General features: G+C 51.1%; 89 non-coding genes across 89 annotated transcripts; all 89 read right to left on the bottom strand.

The window, feature by feature from the left end:
* Positions 1-169: 169 nt before the first annotated feature.
* LOC120922949 lies at positions 170-286 on the bottom strand. Its single transcript, XR_005745581.1, has one exon. It is a non-coding gene; the product is annotated as a 5S ribosomal RNA (ribosomal RNA).
* Positions 287-378: 92 nt separating this feature from the next.
* Positions 379-498, bottom strand: LOC120922947. Its single transcript, XR_005745579.1, has one exon. It is a non-coding gene; the product is annotated as a 5S ribosomal RNA (ribosomal RNA).
* A 90-nt stretch (positions 499-588) lies between these two features.
* On the bottom strand, positions 589-707 carry LOC120922908. Its single transcript, XR_005745541.1, has one exon. It is a non-coding gene; the product is annotated as a 5S ribosomal RNA (ribosomal RNA).
* Positions 708-797: 90 nt separating this feature from the next.
* On the bottom strand, positions 798-916 carry LOC120922907. Its single transcript, XR_005745540.1, has one exon. It is a non-coding gene; the product is annotated as a 5S ribosomal RNA (ribosomal RNA).
* A 90-nt stretch (positions 917-1,006) lies between these two features.
* Positions 1,007-1,125, bottom strand: LOC120922906. The gene has a single exon (XR_005745539.1). It is a non-coding gene; the product is annotated as a 5S ribosomal RNA (ribosomal RNA).
* Positions 1,126-1,215: 90 nt separating this feature from the next.
* On the bottom strand, positions 1,216-1,334 carry LOC120922905. Its single transcript, XR_005745538.1, has one exon. It is a non-coding gene; the product is annotated as a 5S ribosomal RNA (ribosomal RNA).
* A 90-nt stretch (positions 1,335-1,424) lies between these two features.
* Positions 1,425-1,543, bottom strand: LOC120922904. Its single transcript, XR_005745537.1, has one exon. It is a non-coding gene; the product is annotated as a 5S ribosomal RNA (ribosomal RNA).
* A 90-nt stretch (positions 1,544-1,633) lies between these two features.
* LOC120922902 lies at positions 1,634-1,752 on the bottom strand. The gene has a single exon (XR_005745536.1). It is a non-coding gene; the product is annotated as a 5S ribosomal RNA (ribosomal RNA).
* A 90-nt stretch (positions 1,753-1,842) lies between these two features.
* On the bottom strand, positions 1,843-1,961 carry LOC120922900. Its single transcript, XR_005745534.1, has one exon. It is a non-coding gene; the product is annotated as a 5S ribosomal RNA (ribosomal RNA).
* A 90-nt stretch (positions 1,962-2,051) lies between these two features.
* On the bottom strand, positions 2,052-2,170 carry LOC120922899. Its single transcript, XR_005745533.1, has one exon. It is a non-coding gene; the product is annotated as a 5S ribosomal RNA (ribosomal RNA).
* Positions 2,171-2,260: 90 nt separating this feature from the next.
* Positions 2,261-2,379, bottom strand: LOC120922898. Its single transcript, XR_005745532.1, has one exon. It is a non-coding gene; the product is annotated as a 5S ribosomal RNA (ribosomal RNA).
* A 90-nt stretch (positions 2,380-2,469) lies between these two features.
* On the bottom strand, positions 2,470-2,588 carry LOC120922897. Its single transcript, XR_005745531.1, has one exon. It is a non-coding gene; the product is annotated as a 5S ribosomal RNA (ribosomal RNA).
* A 90-nt stretch (positions 2,589-2,678) lies between these two features.
* Positions 2,679-2,797, bottom strand: LOC120922927. The gene has a single exon (XR_005745560.1). It is a non-coding gene; the product is annotated as a 5S ribosomal RNA (ribosomal RNA).
* Positions 2,798-2,887: 90 nt separating this feature from the next.
* On the bottom strand, positions 2,888-3,006 carry LOC120922896. Its single transcript, XR_005745530.1, has one exon. It is a non-coding gene; the product is annotated as a 5S ribosomal RNA (ribosomal RNA).
* A 90-nt stretch (positions 3,007-3,096) lies between these two features.
* On the bottom strand, positions 3,097-3,215 carry LOC120922895. Its single transcript, XR_005745529.1, has one exon. It is a non-coding gene; the product is annotated as a 5S ribosomal RNA (ribosomal RNA).
* A 90-nt stretch (positions 3,216-3,305) lies between these two features.
* LOC120922894 lies at positions 3,306-3,424 on the bottom strand. The gene has a single exon (XR_005745528.1). It is a non-coding gene; the product is annotated as a 5S ribosomal RNA (ribosomal RNA).
* Positions 3,425-3,514: 90 nt separating this feature from the next.
* On the bottom strand, positions 3,515-3,633 carry LOC120922893. Its single transcript, XR_005745527.1, has one exon. It is a non-coding gene; the product is annotated as a 5S ribosomal RNA (ribosomal RNA).
* A 90-nt stretch (positions 3,634-3,723) lies between these two features.
* Positions 3,724-3,842, bottom strand: LOC120922892. Its single transcript, XR_005745526.1, has one exon. It is a non-coding gene; the product is annotated as a 5S ribosomal RNA (ribosomal RNA).
* Positions 3,843-3,932: 90 nt separating this feature from the next.
* Positions 3,933-4,051, bottom strand: LOC120922891. The gene has a single exon (XR_005745525.1). It is a non-coding gene; the product is annotated as a 5S ribosomal RNA (ribosomal RNA).
* Positions 4,052-4,141: 90 nt separating this feature from the next.
* Positions 4,142-4,260, bottom strand: LOC120922889. The gene has a single exon (XR_005745523.1). It is a non-coding gene; the product is annotated as a 5S ribosomal RNA (ribosomal RNA).
* A 90-nt stretch (positions 4,261-4,350) lies between these two features.
* LOC120922917 lies at positions 4,351-4,469 on the bottom strand. Its single transcript, XR_005745550.1, has one exon. It is a non-coding gene; the product is annotated as a 5S ribosomal RNA (ribosomal RNA).
* A 90-nt stretch (positions 4,470-4,559) lies between these two features.
* LOC120922888 lies at positions 4,560-4,678 on the bottom strand. The gene has a single exon (XR_005745522.1). It is a non-coding gene; the product is annotated as a 5S ribosomal RNA (ribosomal RNA).
* Positions 4,679-4,768: 90 nt separating this feature from the next.
* LOC120922886 lies at positions 4,769-4,887 on the bottom strand. The gene has a single exon (XR_005745521.1). It is a non-coding gene; the product is annotated as a 5S ribosomal RNA (ribosomal RNA).
* Positions 4,888-4,977: 90 nt separating this feature from the next.
* LOC120922885 lies at positions 4,978-5,096 on the bottom strand. Its single transcript, XR_005745520.1, has one exon. It is a non-coding gene; the product is annotated as a 5S ribosomal RNA (ribosomal RNA).
* A 90-nt stretch (positions 5,097-5,186) lies between these two features.
* LOC120922884 lies at positions 5,187-5,305 on the bottom strand. The gene has a single exon (XR_005745519.1). It is a non-coding gene; the product is annotated as a 5S ribosomal RNA (ribosomal RNA).
* A 91-nt stretch (positions 5,306-5,396) lies between these two features.
* LOC120922883 lies at positions 5,397-5,515 on the bottom strand. The gene has a single exon (XR_005745518.1). It is a non-coding gene; the product is annotated as a 5S ribosomal RNA (ribosomal RNA).
* A 90-nt stretch (positions 5,516-5,605) lies between these two features.
* LOC120922882 lies at positions 5,606-5,724 on the bottom strand. Its single transcript, XR_005745517.1, has one exon. It is a non-coding gene; the product is annotated as a 5S ribosomal RNA (ribosomal RNA).
* A 90-nt stretch (positions 5,725-5,814) lies between these two features.
* On the bottom strand, positions 5,815-5,933 carry LOC120922881. The gene has a single exon (XR_005745516.1). It is a non-coding gene; the product is annotated as a 5S ribosomal RNA (ribosomal RNA).
* A 90-nt stretch (positions 5,934-6,023) lies between these two features.
* Positions 6,024-6,142, bottom strand: LOC120922880. The gene has a single exon (XR_005745515.1). It is a non-coding gene; the product is annotated as a 5S ribosomal RNA (ribosomal RNA).
* A 90-nt stretch (positions 6,143-6,232) lies between these two features.
* LOC120922879 lies at positions 6,233-6,351 on the bottom strand. Its single transcript, XR_005745514.1, has one exon. It is a non-coding gene; the product is annotated as a 5S ribosomal RNA (ribosomal RNA).
* Positions 6,352-6,441: 90 nt separating this feature from the next.
* On the bottom strand, positions 6,442-6,560 carry LOC120922877. Its single transcript, XR_005745512.1, has one exon. It is a non-coding gene; the product is annotated as a 5S ribosomal RNA (ribosomal RNA).
* A 90-nt stretch (positions 6,561-6,650) lies between these two features.
* On the bottom strand, positions 6,651-6,769 carry LOC120922876. Its single transcript, XR_005745511.1, has one exon. It is a non-coding gene; the product is annotated as a 5S ribosomal RNA (ribosomal RNA).
* Positions 6,770-6,859: 90 nt separating this feature from the next.
* On the bottom strand, positions 6,860-6,978 carry LOC120922875. Its single transcript, XR_005745510.1, has one exon. It is a non-coding gene; the product is annotated as a 5S ribosomal RNA (ribosomal RNA).
* A 90-nt stretch (positions 6,979-7,068) lies between these two features.
* LOC120922874 lies at positions 7,069-7,187 on the bottom strand. The gene has a single exon (XR_005745509.1). It is a non-coding gene; the product is annotated as a 5S ribosomal RNA (ribosomal RNA).
* Positions 7,188-7,277: 90 nt separating this feature from the next.
* On the bottom strand, positions 7,278-7,396 carry LOC120922873. Its single transcript, XR_005745508.1, has one exon. It is a non-coding gene; the product is annotated as a 5S ribosomal RNA (ribosomal RNA).
* A 90-nt stretch (positions 7,397-7,486) lies between these two features.
* On the bottom strand, positions 7,487-7,605 carry LOC120922872. Its single transcript, XR_005745507.1, has one exon. It is a non-coding gene; the product is annotated as a 5S ribosomal RNA (ribosomal RNA).
* A 90-nt stretch (positions 7,606-7,695) lies between these two features.
* Positions 7,696-7,814, bottom strand: LOC120922870. The gene has a single exon (XR_005745506.1). It is a non-coding gene; the product is annotated as a 5S ribosomal RNA (ribosomal RNA).
* Positions 7,815-7,904: 90 nt separating this feature from the next.
* On the bottom strand, positions 7,905-8,023 carry LOC120922869. The gene has a single exon (XR_005745505.1). It is a non-coding gene; the product is annotated as a 5S ribosomal RNA (ribosomal RNA).
* Positions 8,024-8,113: 90 nt separating this feature from the next.
* LOC120922868 lies at positions 8,114-8,232 on the bottom strand. Its single transcript, XR_005745504.1, has one exon. It is a non-coding gene; the product is annotated as a 5S ribosomal RNA (ribosomal RNA).
* A 90-nt stretch (positions 8,233-8,322) lies between these two features.
* On the bottom strand, positions 8,323-8,441 carry LOC120922867. The gene has a single exon (XR_005745503.1). It is a non-coding gene; the product is annotated as a 5S ribosomal RNA (ribosomal RNA).
* A 90-nt stretch (positions 8,442-8,531) lies between these two features.
* Positions 8,532-8,650, bottom strand: LOC120922865. Its single transcript, XR_005745501.1, has one exon. It is a non-coding gene; the product is annotated as a 5S ribosomal RNA (ribosomal RNA).
* A 90-nt stretch (positions 8,651-8,740) lies between these two features.
* LOC120922864 lies at positions 8,741-8,859 on the bottom strand. Its single transcript, XR_005745500.1, has one exon. It is a non-coding gene; the product is annotated as a 5S ribosomal RNA (ribosomal RNA).
* Positions 8,860-8,949: 90 nt separating this feature from the next.
* On the bottom strand, positions 8,950-9,068 carry LOC120922863. Its single transcript, XR_005745499.1, has one exon. It is a non-coding gene; the product is annotated as a 5S ribosomal RNA (ribosomal RNA).
* Positions 9,069-9,158: 90 nt separating this feature from the next.
* Positions 9,159-9,277, bottom strand: LOC120922862. Its single transcript, XR_005745498.1, has one exon. It is a non-coding gene; the product is annotated as a 5S ribosomal RNA (ribosomal RNA).
* A 90-nt stretch (positions 9,278-9,367) lies between these two features.
* Positions 9,368-9,486, bottom strand: LOC120922861. Its single transcript, XR_005745497.1, has one exon. It is a non-coding gene; the product is annotated as a 5S ribosomal RNA (ribosomal RNA).
* A 90-nt stretch (positions 9,487-9,576) lies between these two features.
* Positions 9,577-9,695, bottom strand: LOC120922860. Its single transcript, XR_005745496.1, has one exon. It is a non-coding gene; the product is annotated as a 5S ribosomal RNA (ribosomal RNA).
* Positions 9,696-9,785: 90 nt separating this feature from the next.
* On the bottom strand, positions 9,786-9,904 carry LOC120922859. The gene has a single exon (XR_005745495.1). It is a non-coding gene; the product is annotated as a 5S ribosomal RNA (ribosomal RNA).
* A 90-nt stretch (positions 9,905-9,994) lies between these two features.
* On the bottom strand, positions 9,995-10,113 carry LOC120922858. Its single transcript, XR_005745494.1, has one exon. It is a non-coding gene; the product is annotated as a 5S ribosomal RNA (ribosomal RNA).
* A 90-nt stretch (positions 10,114-10,203) lies between these two features.
* Positions 10,204-10,322, bottom strand: LOC120922857. Its single transcript, XR_005745493.1, has one exon. It is a non-coding gene; the product is annotated as a 5S ribosomal RNA (ribosomal RNA).
* A 90-nt stretch (positions 10,323-10,412) lies between these two features.
* On the bottom strand, positions 10,413-10,531 carry LOC120922856. The gene has a single exon (XR_005745492.1). It is a non-coding gene; the product is annotated as a 5S ribosomal RNA (ribosomal RNA).
* A 90-nt stretch (positions 10,532-10,621) lies between these two features.
* Positions 10,622-10,740, bottom strand: LOC120922853. The gene has a single exon (XR_005745490.1). It is a non-coding gene; the product is annotated as a 5S ribosomal RNA (ribosomal RNA).
* A 90-nt stretch (positions 10,741-10,830) lies between these two features.
* LOC120922944 lies at positions 10,831-10,949 on the bottom strand. Its single transcript, XR_005745576.1, has one exon. It is a non-coding gene; the product is annotated as a 5S ribosomal RNA (ribosomal RNA).
* A 90-nt stretch (positions 10,950-11,039) lies between these two features.
* On the bottom strand, positions 11,040-11,158 carry LOC120922852. Its single transcript, XR_005745489.1, has one exon. It is a non-coding gene; the product is annotated as a 5S ribosomal RNA (ribosomal RNA).
* A 90-nt stretch (positions 11,159-11,248) lies between these two features.
* LOC120922851 lies at positions 11,249-11,367 on the bottom strand. The gene has a single exon (XR_005745488.1). It is a non-coding gene; the product is annotated as a 5S ribosomal RNA (ribosomal RNA).
* Positions 11,368-11,457: 90 nt separating this feature from the next.
* On the bottom strand, positions 11,458-11,576 carry LOC120922850. Its single transcript, XR_005745487.1, has one exon. It is a non-coding gene; the product is annotated as a 5S ribosomal RNA (ribosomal RNA).
* Positions 11,577-11,666: 90 nt separating this feature from the next.
* LOC120922849 lies at positions 11,667-11,785 on the bottom strand. Its single transcript, XR_005745486.1, has one exon. It is a non-coding gene; the product is annotated as a 5S ribosomal RNA (ribosomal RNA).
* A 90-nt stretch (positions 11,786-11,875) lies between these two features.
* Positions 11,876-11,994, bottom strand: LOC120922848. The gene has a single exon (XR_005745485.1). It is a non-coding gene; the product is annotated as a 5S ribosomal RNA (ribosomal RNA).
* A 90-nt stretch (positions 11,995-12,084) lies between these two features.
* On the bottom strand, positions 12,085-12,203 carry LOC120922847. The gene has a single exon (XR_005745484.1). It is a non-coding gene; the product is annotated as a 5S ribosomal RNA (ribosomal RNA).
* A 90-nt stretch (positions 12,204-12,293) lies between these two features.
* On the bottom strand, positions 12,294-12,412 carry LOC120922846. The gene has a single exon (XR_005745483.1). It is a non-coding gene; the product is annotated as a 5S ribosomal RNA (ribosomal RNA).
* Positions 12,413-12,502: 90 nt separating this feature from the next.
* LOC120922845 lies at positions 12,503-12,621 on the bottom strand. The gene has a single exon (XR_005745482.1). It is a non-coding gene; the product is annotated as a 5S ribosomal RNA (ribosomal RNA).
* A 90-nt stretch (positions 12,622-12,711) lies between these two features.
* LOC120922843 lies at positions 12,712-12,830 on the bottom strand. The gene has a single exon (XR_005745481.1). It is a non-coding gene; the product is annotated as a 5S ribosomal RNA (ribosomal RNA).
* Positions 12,831-12,920: 90 nt separating this feature from the next.
* Positions 12,921-13,039, bottom strand: LOC120922841. Its single transcript, XR_005745479.1, has one exon. It is a non-coding gene; the product is annotated as a 5S ribosomal RNA (ribosomal RNA).
* A 90-nt stretch (positions 13,040-13,129) lies between these two features.
* Positions 13,130-13,248, bottom strand: LOC120922926. The gene has a single exon (XR_005745559.1). It is a non-coding gene; the product is annotated as a 5S ribosomal RNA (ribosomal RNA).
* A 90-nt stretch (positions 13,249-13,338) lies between these two features.
* On the bottom strand, positions 13,339-13,457 carry LOC120922840. The gene has a single exon (XR_005745478.1). It is a non-coding gene; the product is annotated as a 5S ribosomal RNA (ribosomal RNA).
* A 90-nt stretch (positions 13,458-13,547) lies between these two features.
* On the bottom strand, positions 13,548-13,666 carry LOC120922839. The gene has a single exon (XR_005745477.1). It is a non-coding gene; the product is annotated as a 5S ribosomal RNA (ribosomal RNA).
* Positions 13,667-13,756: 90 nt separating this feature from the next.
* Positions 13,757-13,875, bottom strand: LOC120922837. The gene has a single exon (XR_005745476.1). It is a non-coding gene; the product is annotated as a 5S ribosomal RNA (ribosomal RNA).
* A 90-nt stretch (positions 13,876-13,965) lies between these two features.
* On the bottom strand, positions 13,966-14,084 carry LOC120922836. The gene has a single exon (XR_005745475.1). It is a non-coding gene; the product is annotated as a 5S ribosomal RNA (ribosomal RNA).
* Positions 14,085-14,174: 90 nt separating this feature from the next.
* LOC120922835 lies at positions 14,175-14,293 on the bottom strand. The gene has a single exon (XR_005745474.1). It is a non-coding gene; the product is annotated as a 5S ribosomal RNA (ribosomal RNA).
* Positions 14,294-14,383: 90 nt separating this feature from the next.
* Positions 14,384-14,502, bottom strand: LOC120922931. Its single transcript, XR_005745564.1, has one exon. It is a non-coding gene; the product is annotated as a 5S ribosomal RNA (ribosomal RNA).
* Positions 14,503-14,592: 90 nt separating this feature from the next.
* Positions 14,593-14,711, bottom strand: LOC120922834. The gene has a single exon (XR_005745473.1). It is a non-coding gene; the product is annotated as a 5S ribosomal RNA (ribosomal RNA).
* Positions 14,712-14,801: 90 nt separating this feature from the next.
* LOC120922833 lies at positions 14,802-14,920 on the bottom strand. The gene has a single exon (XR_005745472.1). It is a non-coding gene; the product is annotated as a 5S ribosomal RNA (ribosomal RNA).
* A 90-nt stretch (positions 14,921-15,010) lies between these two features.
* LOC120922832 lies at positions 15,011-15,129 on the bottom strand. The gene has a single exon (XR_005745471.1). It is a non-coding gene; the product is annotated as a 5S ribosomal RNA (ribosomal RNA).
* A 90-nt stretch (positions 15,130-15,219) lies between these two features.
* Positions 15,220-15,338, bottom strand: LOC120922831. Its single transcript, XR_005745470.1, has one exon. It is a non-coding gene; the product is annotated as a 5S ribosomal RNA (ribosomal RNA).
* A 90-nt stretch (positions 15,339-15,428) lies between these two features.
* Positions 15,429-15,547, bottom strand: LOC120922829. The gene has a single exon (XR_005745468.1). It is a non-coding gene; the product is annotated as a 5S ribosomal RNA (ribosomal RNA).
* A 288-nt stretch (positions 15,548-15,835) lies between these two features.
* On the bottom strand, positions 15,836-15,954 carry LOC120922828. Its single transcript, XR_005745467.1, has one exon. It is a non-coding gene; the product is annotated as a 5S ribosomal RNA (ribosomal RNA).
* Positions 15,955-16,044: 90 nt separating this feature from the next.
* Positions 16,045-16,163, bottom strand: LOC120922827. Its single transcript, XR_005745466.1, has one exon. It is a non-coding gene; the product is annotated as a 5S ribosomal RNA (ribosomal RNA).
* Positions 16,164-16,451: 288 nt separating this feature from the next.
* On the bottom strand, positions 16,452-16,570 carry LOC120922826. Its single transcript, XR_005745465.1, has one exon. It is a non-coding gene; the product is annotated as a 5S ribosomal RNA (ribosomal RNA).
* A 90-nt stretch (positions 16,571-16,660) lies between these two features.
* Positions 16,661-16,779, bottom strand: LOC120922825. The gene has a single exon (XR_005745464.1). It is a non-coding gene; the product is annotated as a 5S ribosomal RNA (ribosomal RNA).
* Positions 16,780-16,869: 90 nt separating this feature from the next.
* Positions 16,870-16,988, bottom strand: LOC120922918. Its single transcript, XR_005745551.1, has one exon. It is a non-coding gene; the product is annotated as a 5S ribosomal RNA (ribosomal RNA).
* A 90-nt stretch (positions 16,989-17,078) lies between these two features.
* On the bottom strand, positions 17,079-17,197 carry LOC120922930. The gene has a single exon (XR_005745563.1). It is a non-coding gene; the product is annotated as a 5S ribosomal RNA (ribosomal RNA).
* Positions 17,198-17,287: 90 nt separating this feature from the next.
* LOC120922998 lies at positions 17,288-17,406 on the bottom strand. The gene has a single exon (XR_005745620.1). It is a non-coding gene; the product is annotated as a 5S ribosomal RNA (ribosomal RNA).
* A 90-nt stretch (positions 17,407-17,496) lies between these two features.
* On the bottom strand, positions 17,497-17,615 carry LOC120922997. Its single transcript, XR_005745619.1, has one exon. It is a non-coding gene; the product is annotated as a 5S ribosomal RNA (ribosomal RNA).
* A 90-nt stretch (positions 17,616-17,705) lies between these two features.
* LOC120922996 lies at positions 17,706-17,824 on the bottom strand. The gene has a single exon (XR_005745618.1). It is a non-coding gene; the product is annotated as a 5S ribosomal RNA (ribosomal RNA).
* Positions 17,825-17,914: 90 nt separating this feature from the next.
* On the bottom strand, positions 17,915-18,033 carry LOC120922995. The gene has a single exon (XR_005745617.1). It is a non-coding gene; the product is annotated as a 5S ribosomal RNA (ribosomal RNA).
* A 90-nt stretch (positions 18,034-18,123) lies between these two features.
* On the bottom strand, positions 18,124-18,242 carry LOC120922994. The gene has a single exon (XR_005745616.1). It is a non-coding gene; the product is annotated as a 5S ribosomal RNA (ribosomal RNA).
* A 288-nt stretch (positions 18,243-18,530) lies between these two features.
* Positions 18,531-18,649, bottom strand: LOC120922992. Its single transcript, XR_005745614.1, has one exon. It is a non-coding gene; the product is annotated as a 5S ribosomal RNA (ribosomal RNA).
* Positions 18,650-18,739: 90 nt separating this feature from the next.
* Positions 18,740-18,858, bottom strand: LOC120922990. The gene has a single exon (XR_005745613.1). It is a non-coding gene; the product is annotated as a 5S ribosomal RNA (ribosomal RNA).
* Positions 18,859-18,948: 90 nt separating this feature from the next.
* Positions 18,949-19,067, bottom strand: LOC120922989. The gene has a single exon (XR_005745612.1). It is a non-coding gene; the product is annotated as a 5S ribosomal RNA (ribosomal RNA).
* Positions 19,068-19,157: 90 nt separating this feature from the next.
* On the bottom strand, positions 19,158-19,276 carry LOC120922988. Its single transcript, XR_005745611.1, has one exon. It is a non-coding gene; the product is annotated as a 5S ribosomal RNA (ribosomal RNA).
* Positions 19,277-20,467: the final 1,191 nt, after the last annotated feature.

Genomic DNA, 20,467 nt, shown 5'->3' with positions numbered 1-20,467 from the left:
ACTAACCAGGCCCGACCCCTGCTTAGCCTCCGAGATCAGACGAGATCGGGCGCTTCAAGGTGATGTGGCCGAGTTAGGCGATAACCATGGCTGTCCCTTAACTCTCTTGAAGATAGCATGGAAGAAAGACTGGGGAAAAAAGAGATTCAAGACTCCACCAAAACAAAAAAGCCTACAGCACCTGGTATTCCCAGGCGGTCTCCCATCCAGGTACTAACCAGGCCCGACCCTGCTTAGCCTCCGAGATCAGACGAGATCGGGCTTTCAAGGTGATGTGGCCGTAGGCGATAACCATGGCTGTCCTTAAACTCTCTTGAAGATAGCATGGAAGAAAGACTGGGGGAAAAAAGAGATTCAAGACTCCACCAAAACAAAAAAGCCCTACAGCACCTGGTATTCCCAGGCGGTCTCCCATCCAGGTACTAACCAGGCCCGACCCTGCTTAGCCTCCGAGATCAGACGAGATCGGGCGCTTTCCAAGGTGATGTGGCCGTAGGCGATAACCATGGCTGTCCTTAACTCTCTTGAAGATAGCATGGAAGAAAGACTGGGGGAAAAAAGAGATTCAAGACTCCACCAAAACAAAAAAGCCTACAGCACCTGGTATTCCCAGGCGGTCTCCCATCCAGGTACTAACCAGGCCCGACCCTGCTTAGCCTCCGAGATCAGACGAGATCGGGCGCTTTCAAGGTGATGTGGCCGTAGGCGATAACCATGGCTGTCCTTAACTCTCTTGAAGATAGCATGGAAGAAAGACTGGGGGAAAAAAGAGATTCAAGACTCCACCAAAACAAAAAAGCCTACAGCACCTGGTATTCCCAGGCGGTCTCCCATCCAGGTACTAACCAGGCCCGACCCTGCTTAGCCTCCGAGATCAGACGAGATCGGGCGCTTTCAAGGTGATGTGGCCGTAGGCGATAACCATGGCTGTCCTTAACTCTCTTGAAGATAGCATGGAAGAAAGACTGGGGGAAAAAAGAGATTCAAGACTCCACCAAAACAAAAAAGCCTACAGCACCTGGTATTCCCAGGCGGTCTCCCATCCAGGTACTAACCAGGCCCGACCCTGCTTAGCCTCCGAGATCAGACGAGATCGGGCGCTTTCAAGGTGATGTGGCCGTAGGCGATAACCATGGCTGTCCTTAACTCTCTTGAAGATAGCATGGAAGAAAGACTGGGGGAAAAAAGAGATTCAAGACTCCACCAAAACAAAAAAGCCTACAGCACCTGGTATTCCCAGGCGGTCTCCCATCCAGGTACTAACCAGGCCCGACCCTGCTTAGCCTCCGAGATCAGACGAGATCGGGCGCTTTCAAGGTGATGTGGCCGTAGGCGATAACCATGGCTGTCCTTAACTCTCTTGAAGATAGCATGGAAGAAAGACTGGGGGAAAAAAGAGATTCAAGACTCCACCAAAACAAAAAAGCCTACAGCACCTGGTATTCCCAGGCGGTCTCCCATCCAGGTACTAACCAGGCCCGACCCTGCTTAGCCTCCGAGATCAGACGAGATCGGGCGCTTTCAAGGTGATGTGGCCGTAGGCGATAACCATGGCTGTCCTTAACTCTCTTGAAGATAGCATGGAAGAAAGACTGGGGGAAAAAAGAGATTCAAGACTCCACCAAAACAAAAAAGCCTACAGCACCTGGTATTCCCAGGCGGTCTCCCATCCAGGTACTAACCAGGCCCGACCCTGCTTAGCCTCCGAGATCAGACGAGATCGGGCGCTTTCAAGGTGATGTGGCCGTAGGCGATAACCATGGCTGTCCTTAACTCTCTTGAAGATAGCATGGAAGAAAGACTGGGGGAAAAAAGAGATTCAAGACTCCACCAAAACAAAAAAGCCTACAGCACCTGGTATTCCCAGGCGGTCTCCCATCCAGGTACTAACCAGGCCCGACCCTGCTTAGCCTCCGAGATCAGACGAGATCGGGCGCTTTCAAGGTGATGTGGCCGTAGGCGATAACCATGGCTGTCCTTAACTCTCTTGAAGATAGCATGGAAGAAAGACTGGGGGAAAAAAGAGATTCAAGACTCCACCAAAACAAAAAAGCCTACAGCACCTGGTATTCCCAGGCGGTCTCCCATCCAGGTACTAACCAGGCCCGACCCTGCTTAGCCTCCGAGATCAGACGAGATCGGGCGCTTTCAAGGTGATGTGGCCGTAGGCGATAACCATGGCTGTCCTTAACTCTCTTGAAGATAGCATGGAAGAAAGACTGGGGGAAAAAAGAGATTCAAGACTCCACCAAAACAAAAAAGCCTACAGCACCTGGTATTCCCAGGCGGTCTCCCATCCAGGTACTAACCAGGCCCGACCCTGCTTAGCCTCCGAGATCAGACGAGATCGGGCGCTTTCAAGGTGATGTGGCCGTAGGCGATAACCATGGCTGTCCTTAACTCTCTTGAAGATAGCATGGAAGAAAGACTGGGGGAAAAAAGAGATTCAAGACTCCACCAAAACAAAAAAGCCTACAGCACCTGGTATTCCCAGGCGGTCTCCCATCCAGGTACTAACCAGGCCCGACCCTGCTTAGCCTCCGAGATCAGACGAGATCGGGCGCTTTCAAGGTGATGTGGCCGTAGGCGATAACCATGGCTGTCCTTAACTCTCTTGAAGATAGCATGGAAGAAAGACTGGGGGAAAAAAGAGATTCAAGACTCCACCAAAACAAAAAAGCCTACAGCACCTGGTATTCCCAGGCGGTCTCCCATCCAGGAACTAACCAGGCCCGACCCTGCTTAGCCTCCGAGATCAGACGAGATCGGGCGCTTTCAAGGTGATGTGGCCGTAGGCGATAACCATGGCTGTCCTTAACTCTCTTGAAGATAGCATGGAAGAAAGACTGGGGGAAAAAAGAGATTCAAGACTCCACCAAAACAAAAAAGCCTACAGCACCTGGTATTCCCAGGCGGTCTCCCATCCAGGTACTAACCAGGCCCGACCCTGCTTAGCCTCCGAGATCAGACGAGATCGGGCGCTTTCAAGGTGATGTGGCCGTAGGCGATAACCATGGCTGTCCTTAACTCTCTTGAAGATAGCATGGAAGAAAGACTGGGGGAAAAAAGAGATTCAAGACTCCACCAAAACAAAAAAGCCTACAGCACCTGGTATTCCCAGGCGGTCTCCCATCCAGGTACTAACCAGGCCCGACCCTGCTTAGCCTCCGAGATCAGACGAGATCGGGCGCTTTCAAGGTGATGTGGCCGTAGGCGATAACCATGGCTGTCCTTAACTCTCTTGAAGATAGCATGGAAGAAAGACTGGGGGAAAAAAGAGATTCAAGACTCCACCAAAACAAAAAAGCCTACAGCACCTGGTATTCCCAGGCGGTCTCCCATCCAGGTACTAACCAGGCCCGACCCTGCTTAGCCTCCGAGATCAGACGAGATCGGGCGCTTTCAAGGTGATGTGGCCGTAGGCGATAACCATGGCTGTCCTTAACTCTCTTGAAGATAGCATGGAAGAAAGACTGGGGGAAAAAAGAGATTCAAGACTCCACCAAAACAAAAAAGCCTACAGCACCTGGTATTCCCAGGCGGTCTCCCATCCAGGTACTAACCAGGCCCGACCCTGCTTAGCCTCCGAGATCAGACGAGATCGGGCGCTTTCAAGGTGATGTGGCCGTAGGCGATAACCATGGCTGTCCTTAACTCTCTTGAAGATAGCATGGAAGAAAGACTGGGGGAAAAAAGAGATTCAAGACTCCACCAAAACAAAAAAGCCTACAGCACCTGGTATTCCCAGGCGGTCTCCCATCCAGGTACTAACCAGGCCCGACCCTGCTTAGCCTCCGAGATCAGACGAGATCGGGCGCTTTCAAGGTGATGTGGCCGTAGGCGATAACCATGGCTGTCCTTAACTCTCTTGAAGATAGCATGGAAGAAAGACTGGGGGAAAAAAGAGATTCAAGACTCCACCAAAACAAAAAAGCCTACAGCACCTGGTATTCCCAGGCGGTCTCCCATCCAGGTACTAACCAGGCCCGACCCTGCTTAGCCTCCGAGATCAGACGAGATCGGGCGCTTTCAAGGTGATGTGGCCGTAGGCGATAACCATGGCTGTCCTTAACTCTCTTGAAGATAGCATGGAAGAAAGACTGGGGGAAAAAAGAGATTCAAGACTCCACCAAAACAAAAAAGCCTACAGCACCTGGTATTCCCAGGCGGTCTCCCATCCAGGTACTAACCAGGCCCGACCCTGCTTAGCCTCCGAGATCAGACGAGATCGGGCGCTTTCAAGGTGATGTGGCCGTAGGCGATAACCATGGCTGTCCTTAACTCTCTTGAAGATAGCATGGAAGAAAGACTGGGGGAAAAAAGAGATTCAAGACTCCACCAAAACAAAAAAGCCCACAGCACCTGGTATTCCCAGGCGGTCTCCCATCCAGGTACTAACCAGGCCCGACCCTGCTTAGCCTCCGAGATCAGACGAGATCGGGCGCTTTCAAGGTGATGTGGCCGTAGGCGATAACCATGGCTGTCCTTAACTCTCTTGAAGATAGCATGGAAGAAAGACTGGGGGAAAAAAGAGATTCAAGACTCCACCAAAACAAAAAAGCCTACAGCACCTGGTATTCCCAGGCGGTCTCCCATCCAGGTACTAACCAGGCCCGACCCTGCTTAGCCTCCGAGATCAGACGAGATCGGGCGCTTTCAAGGTGATGTGGCCGTAGGCGATAACCATGGCTGTCCTTAACTCTCTTGAAGATAGCATGGAAGAAAGACTGGGGGAAAAAAGAGATTCAAGACTCCACCAAAACAAAAAAGCCTACAGCACCTGGTATTCCCAGGCGGTCTCCCATCCAGGTACTAACCAGGCCCGACCCTGCTTAGCCTCCGAGATCAGACGAGATCGGGCGCTTTCAAGGTGATGTGGCCGTAGGCGATAACCATGGCTGTCCTTAACTCTCTTGAAGATAGCATGGAAGAAAGACTGGGGGAAAAAAGAGATTCAAGACTCCACCAAAACAAAAAAGCCTACAGCACCTGGTATTCCCAGGCGGTCTCCCATCCAGGTACTAACCAGGCCCGACCCTGCTTAGCCTCCGAGATCAGACGAGATCGGGCGCTTTCAAGGTGATGTGGCCGTAGGCGATAACCATGGCTGTCCTTAACTCTCTTGAAGATAGCATGGAAGAAAGACTGGGGGAAAAAAGAGATTCAAGACTCCACCAAAACAAAAAAGCCTACAGCACCTGGTATTCCCAGGCGGTCTCCCATCCAGGTACTAACCAGGCCCGACCCTGCTTAGCCTCCGAGATCAGACGAGATCGGGCGCTTTCAAGGTGATGTGGCCGTAGGCGATAACCATGGCTGTCCTTAACTCTCTTGAAGATAGCATGGAAGAAAGACTGGGGGAAAAAAGAGATTCAAGACTCCACCAAAACAAAAAAAGCCTACAGCACCTGGTATTCCCAGGCGGTCTCCCATCCAGGTACTAACCAGGCCCGACCCTGCTTAGCCTCCGAGATCAGACGAGATCGGGCGCTTTCAAGGTGATGTGGCCGTAGGCGATAACCATGGCTGTCCTTAACTCTCTTGAAGATAGCATGGAAGAAAGACTGGGGGAAAAAAGAGATTCAAGACTCCACCAAAACAAAAAAGCCTACAGCACCTGGTATTCCCAGGCGGTCTCCCATCCAGGTACTAACCAGGCCCGACCCTGCTTAGCCTCCGAGATCAGACGAGATCGGGCGCTTTCAAGGTGATGTGGCCGTAGGCGATAACCATGGCTGTCCTTAACTCTCTTGAAGATAGCATGGAAGAAAGACTGGGGGAAAAAAGAGATTCAAGACTCCACCAAAACAAAAAAGCCTACAGCACCTGGTATTCCCAGGCGGTCTCCCATCCAGGTACTAACCAGGCCCGACCCTGCTTAGCCTCCGAGATCAGACGAGATCGGGCGCTTTCAAGGTGATGTGGCCGTAGGCGATAACCATGGCTGTCCTTAACTCTCTTGAAGATAGCATGGAAGAAAGACTGGGGGAAAAAAGAGATTCAAGACTCCACCAAAACAAAAAAGCCTACAGCACCTGGTATTCCCAGGCGGTCTCCCATCCAGGTACTAACCAGGCCCGACCCTGCTTAGCCTCCGAGATCAGACGAGATCGGGCGCTTTCAAGGTGATGTGGCCGTAGGCGATAACCATGGCTGTCCTTAACTCTCTTGAAGATAGCATGGAAGAAAGACTGGGGGAAAAAAGAGATTCAAGACTCCACCAAAACAAAAAAGCCTACAGCACCTGGTATTCCCAGGCGGTCTCCCATCCAGGTACTAACCAGGCCCGACCCTGCTTAGCCTCCGAGATCAGACGAGATCGGGCGCTTTCAAGGTGATGTGGCCGTAGGCGATAACCATGGCTGTCCTTAACTCTCTTGAAGATAGCATGGAAGAAAGACTGGGGTAAAAAAGAGATTCAAGACTCCACCAAAACAAAAAAGCCTACAGCACCTGGTATTCCCAGGCGGTCTCCCATCCAGGTACTAACCAGGCCCGACCCTGCTTAGCCTCCGAGATCAGACGAGATCGGGCGCTTTCAAGGTGATGTGGCCGTAGGCGATAACCATGGCTGTCCTTAACTCTCTTGAAGATAGCATGGAAGAAAGACTGGGGGAAAAAAGAGATTCAAGACTCCACCAAAACAAAAAAGCCTACAGCACCTGGTATTCCCAGGCGGTCTCCCATCCAGGTACTAACCAGGCCCGACCCTGCTTAGCCTCCGAGATCAGACGAGATCGGGCGCTTTCAAGGTGATGTGGCCGTAGGCGATAACCATGGCTGTCCTTAACTCTCTTGAAGATAGCATGGAAGAAAGACTGGGGGAAAAAAGAGATTCAAGACTCCACCAAAACAAAAAAGCCTACAGCACCTGGTATTCCCAGGCGGTCTCCCATCCAGGTACTAACCAGGCCCGACCCTGCTTAGCCTCCGAGATCAGACGAGATCGGGCGCTTTCAAGGTGATGTGGCCGTAGGCGATAACCATGGCTGTCCTTAACTCTCTTGAAGATAGCATGGAAGAAAGACTGGGGGAAAAAAGAGATTCAAGACTCCACCAAAACAAAAAAGCCTACAGCACCTGGTATTCCCAGGCGGTCTCCCATCCAGGTACTAACCAGGCCCGACCCTGCTTAGCCTCCGAGATCAGACGAGATCGGGCGCTTTCAAGGTGATGTGGCCGTAGGCGATAACCATGGCTGTCCTTAACTCTCTTGAAGATAGCATGGAAGAAAGACTGGGGGAAAAAAGAGATTCAAGACTCCACCAAAACAAAAAAGCCTACAGCACCTGGTATTCCCAGGCGGTCTCCCATCCAGGTACTAACCAGGCCCGACCCTGCTTAGCCTCCGAGATCAGACGAGATCGGGCGCTTTCAAGGTGATGTGGCCGTAGGCGATAACCATGGCTGTCCTTAACTCTCTTGAAGATAGCATGGAAGAAAGACTGGGGGAAAAAAGAGATTCAAGACTCCACCAAAACAAAAAAGCCTACAGCACCTGGTATTCCCAGGCGGTCTCCCATCCAGGTACTAACCAGGCCCGACCCTGCTTAGCCTCCGAGATCAGACGAGATCGGGCGCTTTCAAGGTGATGTGGCCGTAGGCGATAACCATGGCTGTCCTTAACTCTCTTGAAGATAGCATGGAAGAAAGACTGGGGGAAAAAAGAGATTCAAGACTCCACCAAAACAAAAAAGCCTACAGCACCTGGTATTCCCAGGCGGTCTCCCATCCAGGTACTAACCAGGCCCGACCCTGCTTAGCCTCCGAGATCAGACGAGATCGGGCGCTTTCAAGGTGATGTGGCCGTAGGCGATAACCATGGCTGTCCTTAACTCTCTTGAAGATAGCATGGAAGAAAGACTGGGGGAAAAAAGAGATTCAAGACTCCACCAAAACAAAAAAGCCTACAGCACCTGGTATTCCCAGGCGGTCTCCCATCCAGGTACTAACCAGGCCCGACCCTGCTTAGCCTCCGAGATCAGACGAGATCGGGCGCTTTCAAGGTGATGTGGCCGTAGGCGATAACCATGGCTGTCCTTAACTCTCTTGAAGATAGCATGGAAGAAAGACTGGGGGAAAAAAGAGATTCAAGACTCCACCAAAACAAAAAAGCCTACAGCACCTGGTATTCCCAGGCGGTCTCCCATCCAGGTACTAACCAGGCCCGACCCTGCTTAGCCTCCGAGATCAGACGAGATCGGGCGCTTTCAAGGTGATGTGGCCGTAGGCGATAACCATGGCTGTCCTTAACTCTCTTGAAGATAGCATGGAAGAAAGACTGGGGGAAAAAAGAGATTCAAGACTCCACCAAAACAAAAAAGCCTACAGCACCTGGTATTCCCAGGCGGTCTCCCATCCAGGTACTAACCAGGCCCGACCCTGCTTAGCCTCCGAGATCAGACGAGATCGGGCGCTTTCAAGGTGATGTGGCCGTAGGCGATAACCATGGCTGTCCTTAACTCTCTTGAAGATAGCATGGAAGAAAGACTGGGGGAAAAAAGAGATTCAAGACTCCACCAAAACAAAAAAGCCTACAGCACCTGGTATTCCCAGGCGGTCTCCCATCCAGGTACTAACCAGGCCCGACCCTGCTTAGCCTCCGAGATCAGACGAGATCGGGCGCTTTCAAGGTGATGTGGCCGTAGGCGATAACCATGGCTGTCCTTAACTCTCTTGAAGATAGCATGGAAGAAAGACTGGGGGAAAAAAGAGATTCAAGACTCCACCAAAACAAAAAAGCCTACAGCACCTGGTATTCCCAGGCGGTCTCCCATCCAGGTACTAACCAGGCCCGACCCTGCTTAGCCTCCGAGATCAGACGAGATCGGGCGCTTTCAAGGTGATGTGGCCGTAGGCGATAACCATGGCTGTCCTTAACTCTCTTGAAGATAGCATGGAAGAAAGACTGGGGGAAAAAAGAGATTCAAGACTCCACCAAAACAAAAAAGCCTACAGCACCTGGTATTCCCAGGCGGTCTCCCATCCAGGTACTAACCAGGCCCGACCCTGCTTAGCCTCCGAGATCAGACGAGATCGGGCGCTTTCAAGGTGATGTGGCCGTAGGCGATAACCATGGCTGTCCTTAACTCTCTTGAAGATAGCATGGAAGAAAGACTGGGGGAAAAAAGAGATTCAAGACTCCACCAAAACAAAAAAGCCTACAGCACCTGGTATTCCCAGGCGGTCTCCCATCCAGGTACTAACCAGGCCCGACCCTGCTTAGCCTCCGAGATCAGACGAGATCGGGCGCTTTCAAGGTGATGTGGCCGTAGGCGATAACCATGGCTGTCCTTAACTCTCTTGAAGATAGCATGGAAGAAAGACTGGGGGAAAAAAGAGATTCAAGACTCCACCAAAACAAAAAAGCCTACAGCACCTGGTATTCCCAGGCGGTCTCCCATCCAGGTACTAACCAGGCCCGACCCTGCTTAGCCTCCGAGATCAGACGAGATCGGGCGCTTTCAAGGTGATGTGGCCGTAGGCGATAACCATGGCTGTCCTTAACTCTCTTGAAGATAGCATGGAAGAAAGACTGGGGGAAAAAAGAGATTCAAGACTCCACCAAAACAAAAAAGCCTACAGCACCTGGTATTCCCAGGCGGTCTCCCATCCAGGTACTAACCAGGCCCGACCCTGCTTAGCCTCCGAGATCAGACGAGATCGGGCGCTTTCAAGGTGATGTGGCCGTAGGCGATAACCATGGCTGTCCTTAACTCTCTTGAAGATAGCATGGAAGAAAGACTGGGGGAAAAAAGAGATTCAAGACTCCACCAAAACAAAAAAGCCTACAGCACCTGGTATTCCCAGGCGGTCTCCCATCCAGGTACTAACCAGGCCCGACCCTGCTTAGCCTCCGAGATCAGACGAGATCGGGCGCTTTCAAGGTGATGTGGCCGTAGGCGATAACCATGGCTGTCCTTAACTCTCTTGAAGATAGCATGGAAGAAAGACTGGGGGAAAAAAGAGATTCAAGACTCCACCAAAACAAAAAAGCCTACAGCACCTGGTATTCCCAGGCGGTCTCCCATCCAGGTACTAACCAGGCCCGACCCTGCTTAGCCTCCGAGATCAGACGAGATCGGGCGCTTTCAAGGTGATGTGGCCGTAGGCGATAACCATGGCTGTCCTTAACTCTCTTGAAGATAGCATGGAAGAAAGACTGGGGGAAAAAAGAGATTCAAGACTCCACCAAAACAAAAAAGCCTACAGCACCTGGTATTCCCAGGCGGTCTCCCATCCAGGTACTAACCAGGCCCGACCCTGCTTAGCCTCCGAGATCAGACGAGATCGGGCGCTTTCAAGGTGATGTGGCCGTAGGCGATAACCATGGCTGTCCTTAACTCTCTTGAAGATAGCATGGAAGAAAGACTGGGGGAAAAAAGAGATTCAAGACTCCACCAAAACAAAAAAGCCTACAGCACCTGGTATTCCCAGGCGGTCTCCCATCCAGGTACTAACCAGGCCCGACCCTGCTTAGCCTCCGAGATCAGACGAGATCGGGCGCTTTCAAGGTGATGTGGCCGTAGGCGATAACCATGGCTGTCCTTAACTCTCTTGAAGATAGCATGGAAGAAAGACTGGGGGAAAAAAGAGATTCAAGACTCCACCAAAACAAAAAAGCCTACAGCACCTGGTATTCCCAGGCGGTCTCCCATCCAGGTACTAACCAGGCCCGACCCTGCTTAGCCTCCGAGATCAGACGAGATCGGGCGCTTTCAAGGTGATGTGGCCGTAGGCGATAACCATGGCTGTCCTTAACTCTCTTGAAGATAGCATGGAAGAAAGACTGGGGGAAAAAAGAGATTCAAGACTCCACCAAAACAAAAAAGCCTACAGCACCTGGTATACCCAGGCGGGCTCCCATCCAGGTACTAACCAGGCCCGACCCTGCTTAGCCTCCGAGATCAGACGAGATCGGGCGCTTTCAAGGTGATGTGGCCGTAGGCGATAACCATGGCTGTCCTTAACTCTCTTGAAGATAGCATGGAAGAAAGACTGGGGGAAAAAAGAGATTCAAGACTCCACCAAAACAAAAAAGCCTACAGCACCTGGTATTCCCAGGCGGTCTCCCATCCAGGTACTAACCAGGCCCGACCCTGCTTAGCCTCCGAGATCAGACGAGATCGGGCGCTTTCAAGGTGATGTGGCCGTAGGCGATAACCATGGCTGTCCTTAACTCTCTTGAAGATAGCATGGAAGAAAGACTGGGGGAAAAAAGAGATTCAAGACTCCACCAAAACAAAAAAGCCTACAGCACCTGGTATTCCCAGGCGGTCTCCCATCCAGGTACTAACCAGGCCCGACCCTGCTTAGCCTCCGAGATCAGACGAGATCGGGCGCTTTCAAGGTGATGTGGCCGTAGGCGATAACCATGGCTGTCCTTAACTCTCTTGAAGATAGCATGGAAGAAAGACTGGGGGAAAAAAGAGATTCAAGACTCCACCAAAACAAAAAAGCCTACAGCACCTGGTATTCCCAGGCGGTCTCCCATCCAGGTACTAACCAGGCCCGACCCTGCTTAGCCTCCGAGATCAGACGAGATCGGGCGCTTTCAAGGTGATGTGGCCGTAGGCGATAACCATGGCTGTCCTTAACTCTCTTGAAGATAGCATGGAAGAAAGACTGGGGGAAAAAAGAGATTCAAGACTCCACCAAAACAAAAAAGCCTACAGCACCTGGTATTCCCAGGCGGTCTCCCATCCAGGTACTAACCAGGCCCGACCCTGCTTAGCCTCCGAGATCAGACGAGATCGGGCGCTTTCAAGGTGATGTGGCCGTAGGCGATAACCATGGCTGTCCTTAACTCTCTTGAAGATAGCATGGAAGAAAGACTGGGGGAAAAAAGAGATTCAAGACTCCACCAAAACAAAAAAGCCTACAGCACCTGGTATTCCCAGGCGGTCTCCCATCCAGGTACTAACCAGGCCCGACCCTGCTTAGCCTCCGAGATCAGACGAGATCGGGCGCTTTCAAGGTGATGTGGCCGTAGGCGATAACCATGGCTGTCCTTAACTCTCTTGAAGATAGCATGGAAGAAAGACTGGGGGAAAAAAGAGATTCAAGACTCCACCAAAACAAAAAAGCCTACAGCACCTGGTATTCCCAGGCGGTCTCCCATCCAGGTACTAACCAGGCCCGACCCTGCTTAGCCTCCGAGATCAGACGAGATCGGGCGCTTTCAAGGTGATGTGGCCGTAGGCGATAACCATGGCTGTCCTTAACTCTCTTGAAGATAGCATGGAAGAAAGACTGGGGGAAAAAAGAGATTCAAGACTCCACCAAAACAAAAAAGCCTACAGCACCTGGTATTCCCAGGCGGTCTCCCATCCAGGTACTAACCAGGCCCGACCCTGCTTAGCCTCCGAGATCAGACGAGATCGGGCGCTTTCAAGGTGATGTGGCCGTAGGCGATAACCATGGCTGTCCTTAACTCTCTTGAAGATAGCATGGAAGAAAGACTGGGGGAAAAAAGAGATTCAAGACTCCACCAAAACAAAAAAGCCTACAGCACCTGGTATTCCCAGGCGGTCTCCCATCCAGGTACTAACCAGGCCCGACCCTGCTTAGCCTCCGAGATCAGACGAGATCGGGCGCTTTCAAGGTGATGTGGCCGTAGGCGATAACCATGGCTGTCCTTAACTCTCTTGAAGATAGCATGGAAGAAAGATTGGGGGAAAAAAGAGATTCAAGACTCCACCAAAACAAAAAAGCCTACAGCACCTGGTATTCCCAGGCGGTCTCCCATCCAGGTACTAACCAGGCCCGACCCTGCTTAGCCTCCGAGATCAGACGAGATCGGGCGCTTTCAAGGTGATGTGGCCGTAGGCGATAACCATGGCTGTCCTTAACTCTCTTGAAGATAGCATGGAAGAAAGACTGGGGGAAAAAAGAGATTCAAGACTCCACCAAAACAAAAAAGCCTACAGCACCTGGTATTCCCAGGCGGTCTCCCATCCAGGTACTAACCAGGCCCGACCCTGCTTAGCCTCCGAGATCAGACGAGATCGGGCGCTTTCAAGGTGATGTGGCCGTAGGCGATAACCATGGCTGTCCTTAACTCTCTTGAAGATAGCATGGAAGAAAGACTGGGGGAAAAAAGAGATTCAAGACTCCACCAAAACAAAAAAGCCTACAGCACCTGGTATTCCCAGGCGGTCTCCCATCCAGGTACTAACCAGGCCCGACCCTGCTTAGCCTCTGAGATCAGACGAGATCGGGCGCTTTCAAGGTGATGTGGCCGTAGGCGATAACCATGGCTGTCCTTAACTCTCTTGAAGATAGCATGGAAGAAAGACTGGGGGAAAAAAGAGATTCAAGACTCCACCAAAACAAAAAAGCCTACAGCACCTGGTATTCCCAGGCGGTCTCCCATCCAGGTACTAACCAGGCCCGACCCTGCTTAGCCTCCGAGATCAGACGAGATCGGGCGCTTTCAAGGTGATGTGGCCGTAGGCGATAACCATGGCTGTCCTTAACTCTCTTGAAGATAGCATGGAAGAAAGACTGGGGGAAAAAAGAGATTCAAGACTCCACCAAAACAAAAAAGCCTACAGCACCTGGTATTCCCAGGCGGTCTCCCATCCAGGTACTAACCAGGCCCGACCCTGCTTAGCCTCCGAGATCAGACGAGATCGGGCGCTTTCAAGGTGATGTGGCCGTAGGCGATAACCATGGCTGTCCTTAACTCTCTTGAAGATAGCATGGAAGAAAGACTGGGGGAAAAAAGAGATTCAAGACTCCACCAAAACAAAAAAGCCTACAGCACCTGGTATTCCCAGGCGGTCTCCCATCCAGGTACTAACCAGGCCCGACCCTGCTTAGCCTCCGAGATCAGACGAGATCGGGCGCTTTCAAGGTGATGTGGCCGTAGGCGATAACCATGGCTGTCCTTAACTCTCTTGAAGATAGCATGGAAGAAAGACTGGGGGAAAAAAGAGATTCAAGACTCCACCAAAACAAAAAAGCCTACAGCACCTGGTATTCCCAGGCGGTCTCCCATCCAGGTACTAACCAGGCCCGACCCTGCTTAGCCTCCGAGATCAGACGAGATCGGGCGCTTTCAAGGTGATGTGGCCGTAGGCGATAACCATGGCTGTCCTTAACTCTCTTGAAGATAGCATGGAAGAAAGACTGGGGGAAAAAAGAGATTCAAGACTCCACCAAAACAAAAAAGCCTACAGCACCTGGTATTCCCAGGCGGTCTCCCATCCAGGTACTAACCAGGCCCGACCCTGCTTAGCCTCCGAGATCAGACGAGATCGGGCGCTTTCAAGGTGATGTGGCCGTAGGCGATAACCATGGCTGTCCTTAACTCTCTTGAAGATAGCATGGAAGAAAGACTGGGGGAAAAAAGAGATTCAAGACTCCACCAAAACAAAAAAGCCTACAGCACCGGGTATTCCCAGGCGGTCTCCCATCCAGGTACTAACCAGGCCCGACCCTGCTTAGCCTCCGAGATCAGACGAGATCGGGCTCTTTCAAGGTGATGTGGCCGTAGGCAATAACCATGGCTGTCCTTAACTCTCTTGAAGATAGCATGGAAGAAAGACTGGGGGAAAAAAGAGATTCAAGACTCCACCAAAACAAAAAAGCCTACAGCACCTGGTATTCCCAGGCGGTCTCCCATCCAGGTACTAACCAGGCCCGACCCTGCTTAGCCTCCGAGATCAGACGAGATCGGGCGCTTTCAAGGTGATGTGGCCGTAGGCGATAGCCATGGCTGTCCTTAACTCTCTTGAAGATAGCATGGAAGAAAGACTGGGGGAAAAAAGAGATTCAAGACTCCACCAAAACAAAAAAGCCTACAGCACCTGGTATTCCCAGGCGGTCTCCCATCCAGGTACTAACCAGGCCCGACCCTGCTTAGCCTCCGAGATCAGACGAGATCGGGCGCTTTCAAGGTGATGTGGCCGTAGGCGATAACCATGGCTGTCCTTAACTCTCTTGAAGATAGCATGGAAGAAAGACTGGGGGAAAAAAGAGATTCAAGACTCCACCAAAACAAAAAAGCCTACAGCACCTGGTATTCCCAGGCGGTCTCCCATCCAGGTACTAACCAGGCCCGACCCTGCTTAGCCTCCGAGATCAGACGAGATCGGGCGCTTTCAAGGTGATGTGGCCGTAGGCGATAACCATGGCTGTCCTTAACTCTCTTGAAGATAGCATGGAAGAAAGACTGGGGGAAAAAAGAGATTCAAGACTCCACCAAAACAAAAAAGCCTACAGCACCTGGTATTCCCAGGCGGTCTCCCATCCAGGTACTAACCAGGCCCGACCCTGCTTAGCCTCCGAGATCAGACGAGATCGGGCGCTTTCAAGGTGATGTGGCCGTAGGCGATAACCATGGCTGTCCTTAACTCTCTTGAAGATAGCATGGAAGAAAGACTGGGGGAAAAAAGAGATTCAAGACTCCACCAAAACAAAAAAGCCTACAGCACCTGGTATTCCCAGGCGGTCTCCCATCCAGGTACTAACCAGGCCCGACCCTGCTTAGCCTCCGAGATCAGACGAGATCGGGCGCTTTCAAGGTGATGTGGCCGTAGGCGATAACCATGGCTGTCCTTAACTCTCTTGAAGATAGCATGGAAGAAAGACTGGGGGAAAAAAGAGATTCAAGACTCCACCAAAACAAAAAAGCCTACAGCACCTGGTATTCCCAGGCGGTCTCCCATCCAGGCCCGACCCTGCTTAGCCTCCGAGATCAGACGAGATCGGGCGCTTTCAAGGTGATGTGGCCGTAGGCGATAACCATGGCTGTCCTTAACTCTCTTGAAGATAGCATGGAAGAAAGACTGGGGGAAAAAAGAGATTCAAGACTCCACCAAAACAAAAAAGCCTACAGCACCTGGTATTCCCAGGCGGTCTCCCATCCAGGTACTAACCAGGCCCGACCCTGCTTAGCCTCCGAGATCAGACGAGATCGGGCGCTTTCAAGGTGATGTGGCCGTAGGCGATAACCATGGCTGTCCTTAACTCTCTTGAAGATAGCATGGAAGAAAGACTGGGGGAAAAAAGAGATTCAAGACTCCACCAAAACAAAAAAGCCTACAGCACCTGGTATTCCCAGGCGGTCTCCCATCCAGGTACTAACCAGGCCCGACCCTGCTTAGCCTCCGAGATCAGACGAGATCGGGCGCTTTCAAGGTGATGTGGCCGTAGGCGATAACCATGGCTGTCCTTAACTCTCTTGAAGATAGCATGGAAGAAAGACTGGGGGAAAAAAGAGATTCAAGACTCCACCAAAACAAAAAAGCCTACAGCACCTGGTATTCCCAGGCGGTCTCCCATCCAGGCCCGACCCTGCTTAGCCTCCGAGATCAGACGAGATCGGGCGCTTTCAAGGTGATGTGGCCGTAGGCGATAACCATGGCTGTCCTTAACTCTCTTGAAGATAGCATGGAAGAAAGACTGGGGGAAAAAAGAGATTCAAGACTCCACCAAAACAAAAAAGCCTACAGCACCTGGTATTCCCAGGCGGTCTCCCATCCAGGTACTAACCAGGCCCGACCCTGCTTAGCCTCCGAGATCAGACGAGATCGGGCGCTTTCAAGGTGATGTGGCCGTAGGCGATAACCATGGCTGTCCTTAACTCTCTTGAAGATAGCATGGAAGAAAGACTGGGGGAAAAAAGAGATTCAAGACTCCACCAAAACAAAAAAGCCTACAGCACCTGGTATTCCCAGGCGGTCTCCCATCCAGGTACTAACCAGGCCCGACCCTGCTTAGCCTCCGAGATCAGACGAGATCGGGCGCTTTCAAGGTGATGTGGCCGTAGGCGATAACCATGGCTGTCCTTAACTCTCTTGAAGATAGCATGGAAGAAAGACTGGGGGAAAAAAGAGATTCAAGACTCCACCAAAACAAAAAAGCCTACAGCACCTGGTATTCCCAGGCGGTCTCCCATCCAGGTACAAACCAGGCCCGACCCTGCTTAGCCTCCGAGATCAGACGAGATCGGGCGCTTTCAAGGTGATGTGGCCGTAGGCGATAACCATGGCTGTCCTTAACTCTCTTGAAGATAGCATGGAAGAAAGACTGGGGGAAAAAAGAGATTCAAGACTCCACCAAAACAAAAAAGCCTACAGCACCGGGTATTCCCAGGCGGTCTCCCATCCAGGTACTAACCAGGCCCGACCCTGCTTAGCCTCCGAGATCAGACGAGATCGGGCTCTTTCAAGGTGATGTGGCCGTAGGCAATAACCATGGCTGTCCTTAACTCTCTTGAAGATAGCATGGAAGAAAGACTGGGGGAAAAAAGAGATTCAAGACTCCACCAAAACAAAAAAGCCTACAGCACCTGGTATTCCCAGGCGGTCTCCCATCCAGGTACTAACCAGGCCCGACCCTGCTTAGCCTCCGAGATCAGACGAGATCGGGCGCTTTCAAGGTGATGTGGCCGTAGGCGATAGCCATGGCTGTCCTTAACTCTCTTGAAGATAGCATGGAAGAAAGACTGGGGGAAAAAAGAGATTCAAGACTCCACCAAAACAAAAAAGCCTACAGCACCTGGTATTCCCAGGCGGTCTCCCATCCAGGTACTAACCAGGCCCGACCCTGCTTAGCCTCCGAGATCAGACGAGATCGGGCGCTTTCAAGGTGATGTGGCCGTAGGCGATAACCATGGCTGTCCTTAACTCTCTTGAAGATAGCATGGAAGAAAGACTGGGGGAAAAAAGAGATTCAAGACTCCACCAAAACAAAAAAGCCTACAGCACCTGGTATTCCCAGGCGGTCTCCCATCCAGGTACTAACCAGGCCCGACCCTGCTTAGCCTCCGAGATCAGACGAGATCGGGCGCTTTCAAGGTGATGTGGCCGTAGGCGATAACCATGGCTGTCCTTAACTCTCTTGAAGATAGCATGGAAGAAAGACTGGGGGAAAAAAGAGATTCAAGACTCCACCAAAACAAAAAAGCCTACAGCACCTGGTATTCCCAGGCGGTCTCCCATCCAGGTACTAACCAGGCCCGACCCTGCTTAGCCTCCGAGATCAGACGAGATCGGGCGCTTTCAAGGTGATGTGGCCGTAGGCGATAACCATGGCTGTCCTTAACTCTCTTGAAGATAGCATGGAAGAAAGACTGGGGGAAAAAAGAGATTCAAGACTCCACCAAAACAAAAAAGCCTACAGCACCTGGTATTCCCAGGCGGTCTCCCATCCAGGTACTAACCAGGCCCGACCCTGCTTAGCCTCCGAGATCAGACGAGATCGGGCGCTTTCAAGGTGATGTGGCCGTAGGCGATAACCATGGCTGTCCTTAACTCTCTTGAAGATAGCATGGAAGAAAGACTGGGGGAAAAAAGAGATTCAAGACTCCACCAAAACAAAAAAGCCTACAGCACCTGGTATTCCCAGGCGGTCTCCCATCCAGGCCCGACCCTGCTTAGCCTCCGAGATCAGACGAGATCGGGCGCTTTCAAGGTGATGTGGCCGTAGGCGATAACCATGGCTGTCCTTAACTCTCTTGAAGATAGCATGGAAGAAAGACTGGGGGAAAAAAGAGATTCAAGACTCCACCAAAACAAAAAAGCCTACAGCACCTGGTATTCCCAGGCGGTCTCCCATCCAGGTACTAACCAGGCCCGACCCTGCTTAGCCTCCGAGATCAGACGAGATCGGGCGCTTTCAAGGTGATGTGGCCGTAGGCGATAACCATGGCTGTCCTTAACTCTCTTGAAGATAGCATGGAAGAAAGACTGGGGGAAAAAAGAGATTCAAGACTCCACCAAAACAAAAAAGCCTACAGCACCTGGTATTCCCAGGCGGTCTCCCATCCAGGTACTAACCAGGCCCGACCCTGCTTAGCCTCCGAGATCAGACGAGATCGGGCGCTTTCAAGGTGATGTGGCCGTAGGCGATAACCATGGCTGTCCTTAACTCTCTTGAAGATAGCATGGAAGAAAGACTGGGGGAAAAAAGAGATTCAAGACTCCACCAAAACAAAAAAGCCTACAGCACCTGGTATTCCCAGGCGGTCTCCCATCCAGGTACTAACCAGGCCCGACCCTGCTTAGCCTCCGAGATCAGACGAGATCGGGCGCTTTCAAGGTGATGTGGCCGTAGGCGATAACCATGGCTGTCCTTAACTCTCTTGAAGATAGCATGGAAGAAAGACTGGGGGAAAAAAGAGATTCAAGACTCCACCAAAACAAAAAAGCCTACAGCACCTGGTATTCCCAGGCGGTCTCCCATCCAGGTACTAACCAGGCCCGACCCTGCTTAGCCTCCGAGATCAGACGAGATCGGGCGCTTTCAAGGTGATGTGGCCGTAGGCGATAACTGTGGGGGATGACAGAAGCTCAATCCAGCTTGCACTCCATTTTGTATGCATATACTCCATTTTATACAGACATATTTTAGCCACATAAGCAATATAAGTGTATACGTGTTTTTGCTGAGTTGTTCTATTTTCTGTTGCAATCAAGGGCCACGTAGAGACTCAGACAGTCAGCTGCCTTTTGTCATGAGTTTCTATGTCTATATTCGGTGATATGCTTACTCGCTTAAAAATCCAAAAATCCCCTAAATGACGATTGTTTTTCTGCAAAACATTTAGCCTATAAGAATTGTTATATGTATTTTGAAAACCACAATGTACGCCCTTATTTCCCCTCTTTATAATCAGCAAACGAGCCAAAAATAAACAGAGTTTGGTTTCACAATTATATGTCTCCGTCTATGTTACTTCTCTGAAACGAGACCAACCTCCCAGGCCTGCAGACACAACACGAGCTGATCGCCGGGTAGTCAGGGACTATCTGTGAGACCAGGGTCTCAACACCAACAGAAGTGGGGGCTCGTCGTCCGGGATCTGAAAATCATCCTCCACGGACACCTACTCACTCGGTAAGTAGAAATTTTTTTCTATGTAACCGATTGAAGTAAGGTGACGGGGGCGCTGATTAAACTCAGATCCACTTGAACCATAATAAGTGTTGATGTATTCCGGGAATACAGTCTGCACATAATAGAGATATTTCAAGGAAATATCTAGTCTCGGGGAGGCTTAGAAGAGTTAGAAAATTAGCTCGTTTTGTGTCTGAAAATCTTTATGCTTTTCTTATCTATCGCATAGAAGTGTAAGATAATCTGTTTGTATGACTCAACGGGTTTGGTTGGTAAGTGGACAAACTCGAGTCATTTACTAAAATGTCCTTTATCTGATGAGAATGCCAGATTGGTCACACTGCATTCGAACCGCCCCGTATTGTCAGCACGGCTGAAATACAACGGTGACCAGTTCACGTTTTGGGAAGACGCACGCGGAGCGATTTGCGTGGCAGTCGAGCACTGTGAACGTTCCATATCTTGATACATAACCCGTGATAAAATACATGACGTGTCCCCTCTGTACCCACTGTTTGAGTTTTGATATAACGCACTGTAATTTAACTTCTGCTAAATTAGTGTTTATAGGCTTACCTAAAAGGAGAAGGGACTTGGGAACCCATGTTGTTAATCCCAC

The sequence above is a fragment of the Rana temporaria genome, unplaced genomic scaffold (genome assembly GCF_905171775.1).
Source record: "Rana temporaria unplaced genomic scaffold, aRanTem1.1, whole genome shotgun sequence".
Classification (NCBI taxonomy): domain Eukaryota; kingdom Metazoa; phylum Chordata; class Amphibia; order Anura; family Ranidae; genus Rana; species Rana temporaria.
This window is presented reverse-complemented; position numbering and strand designations above follow the sequence as displayed.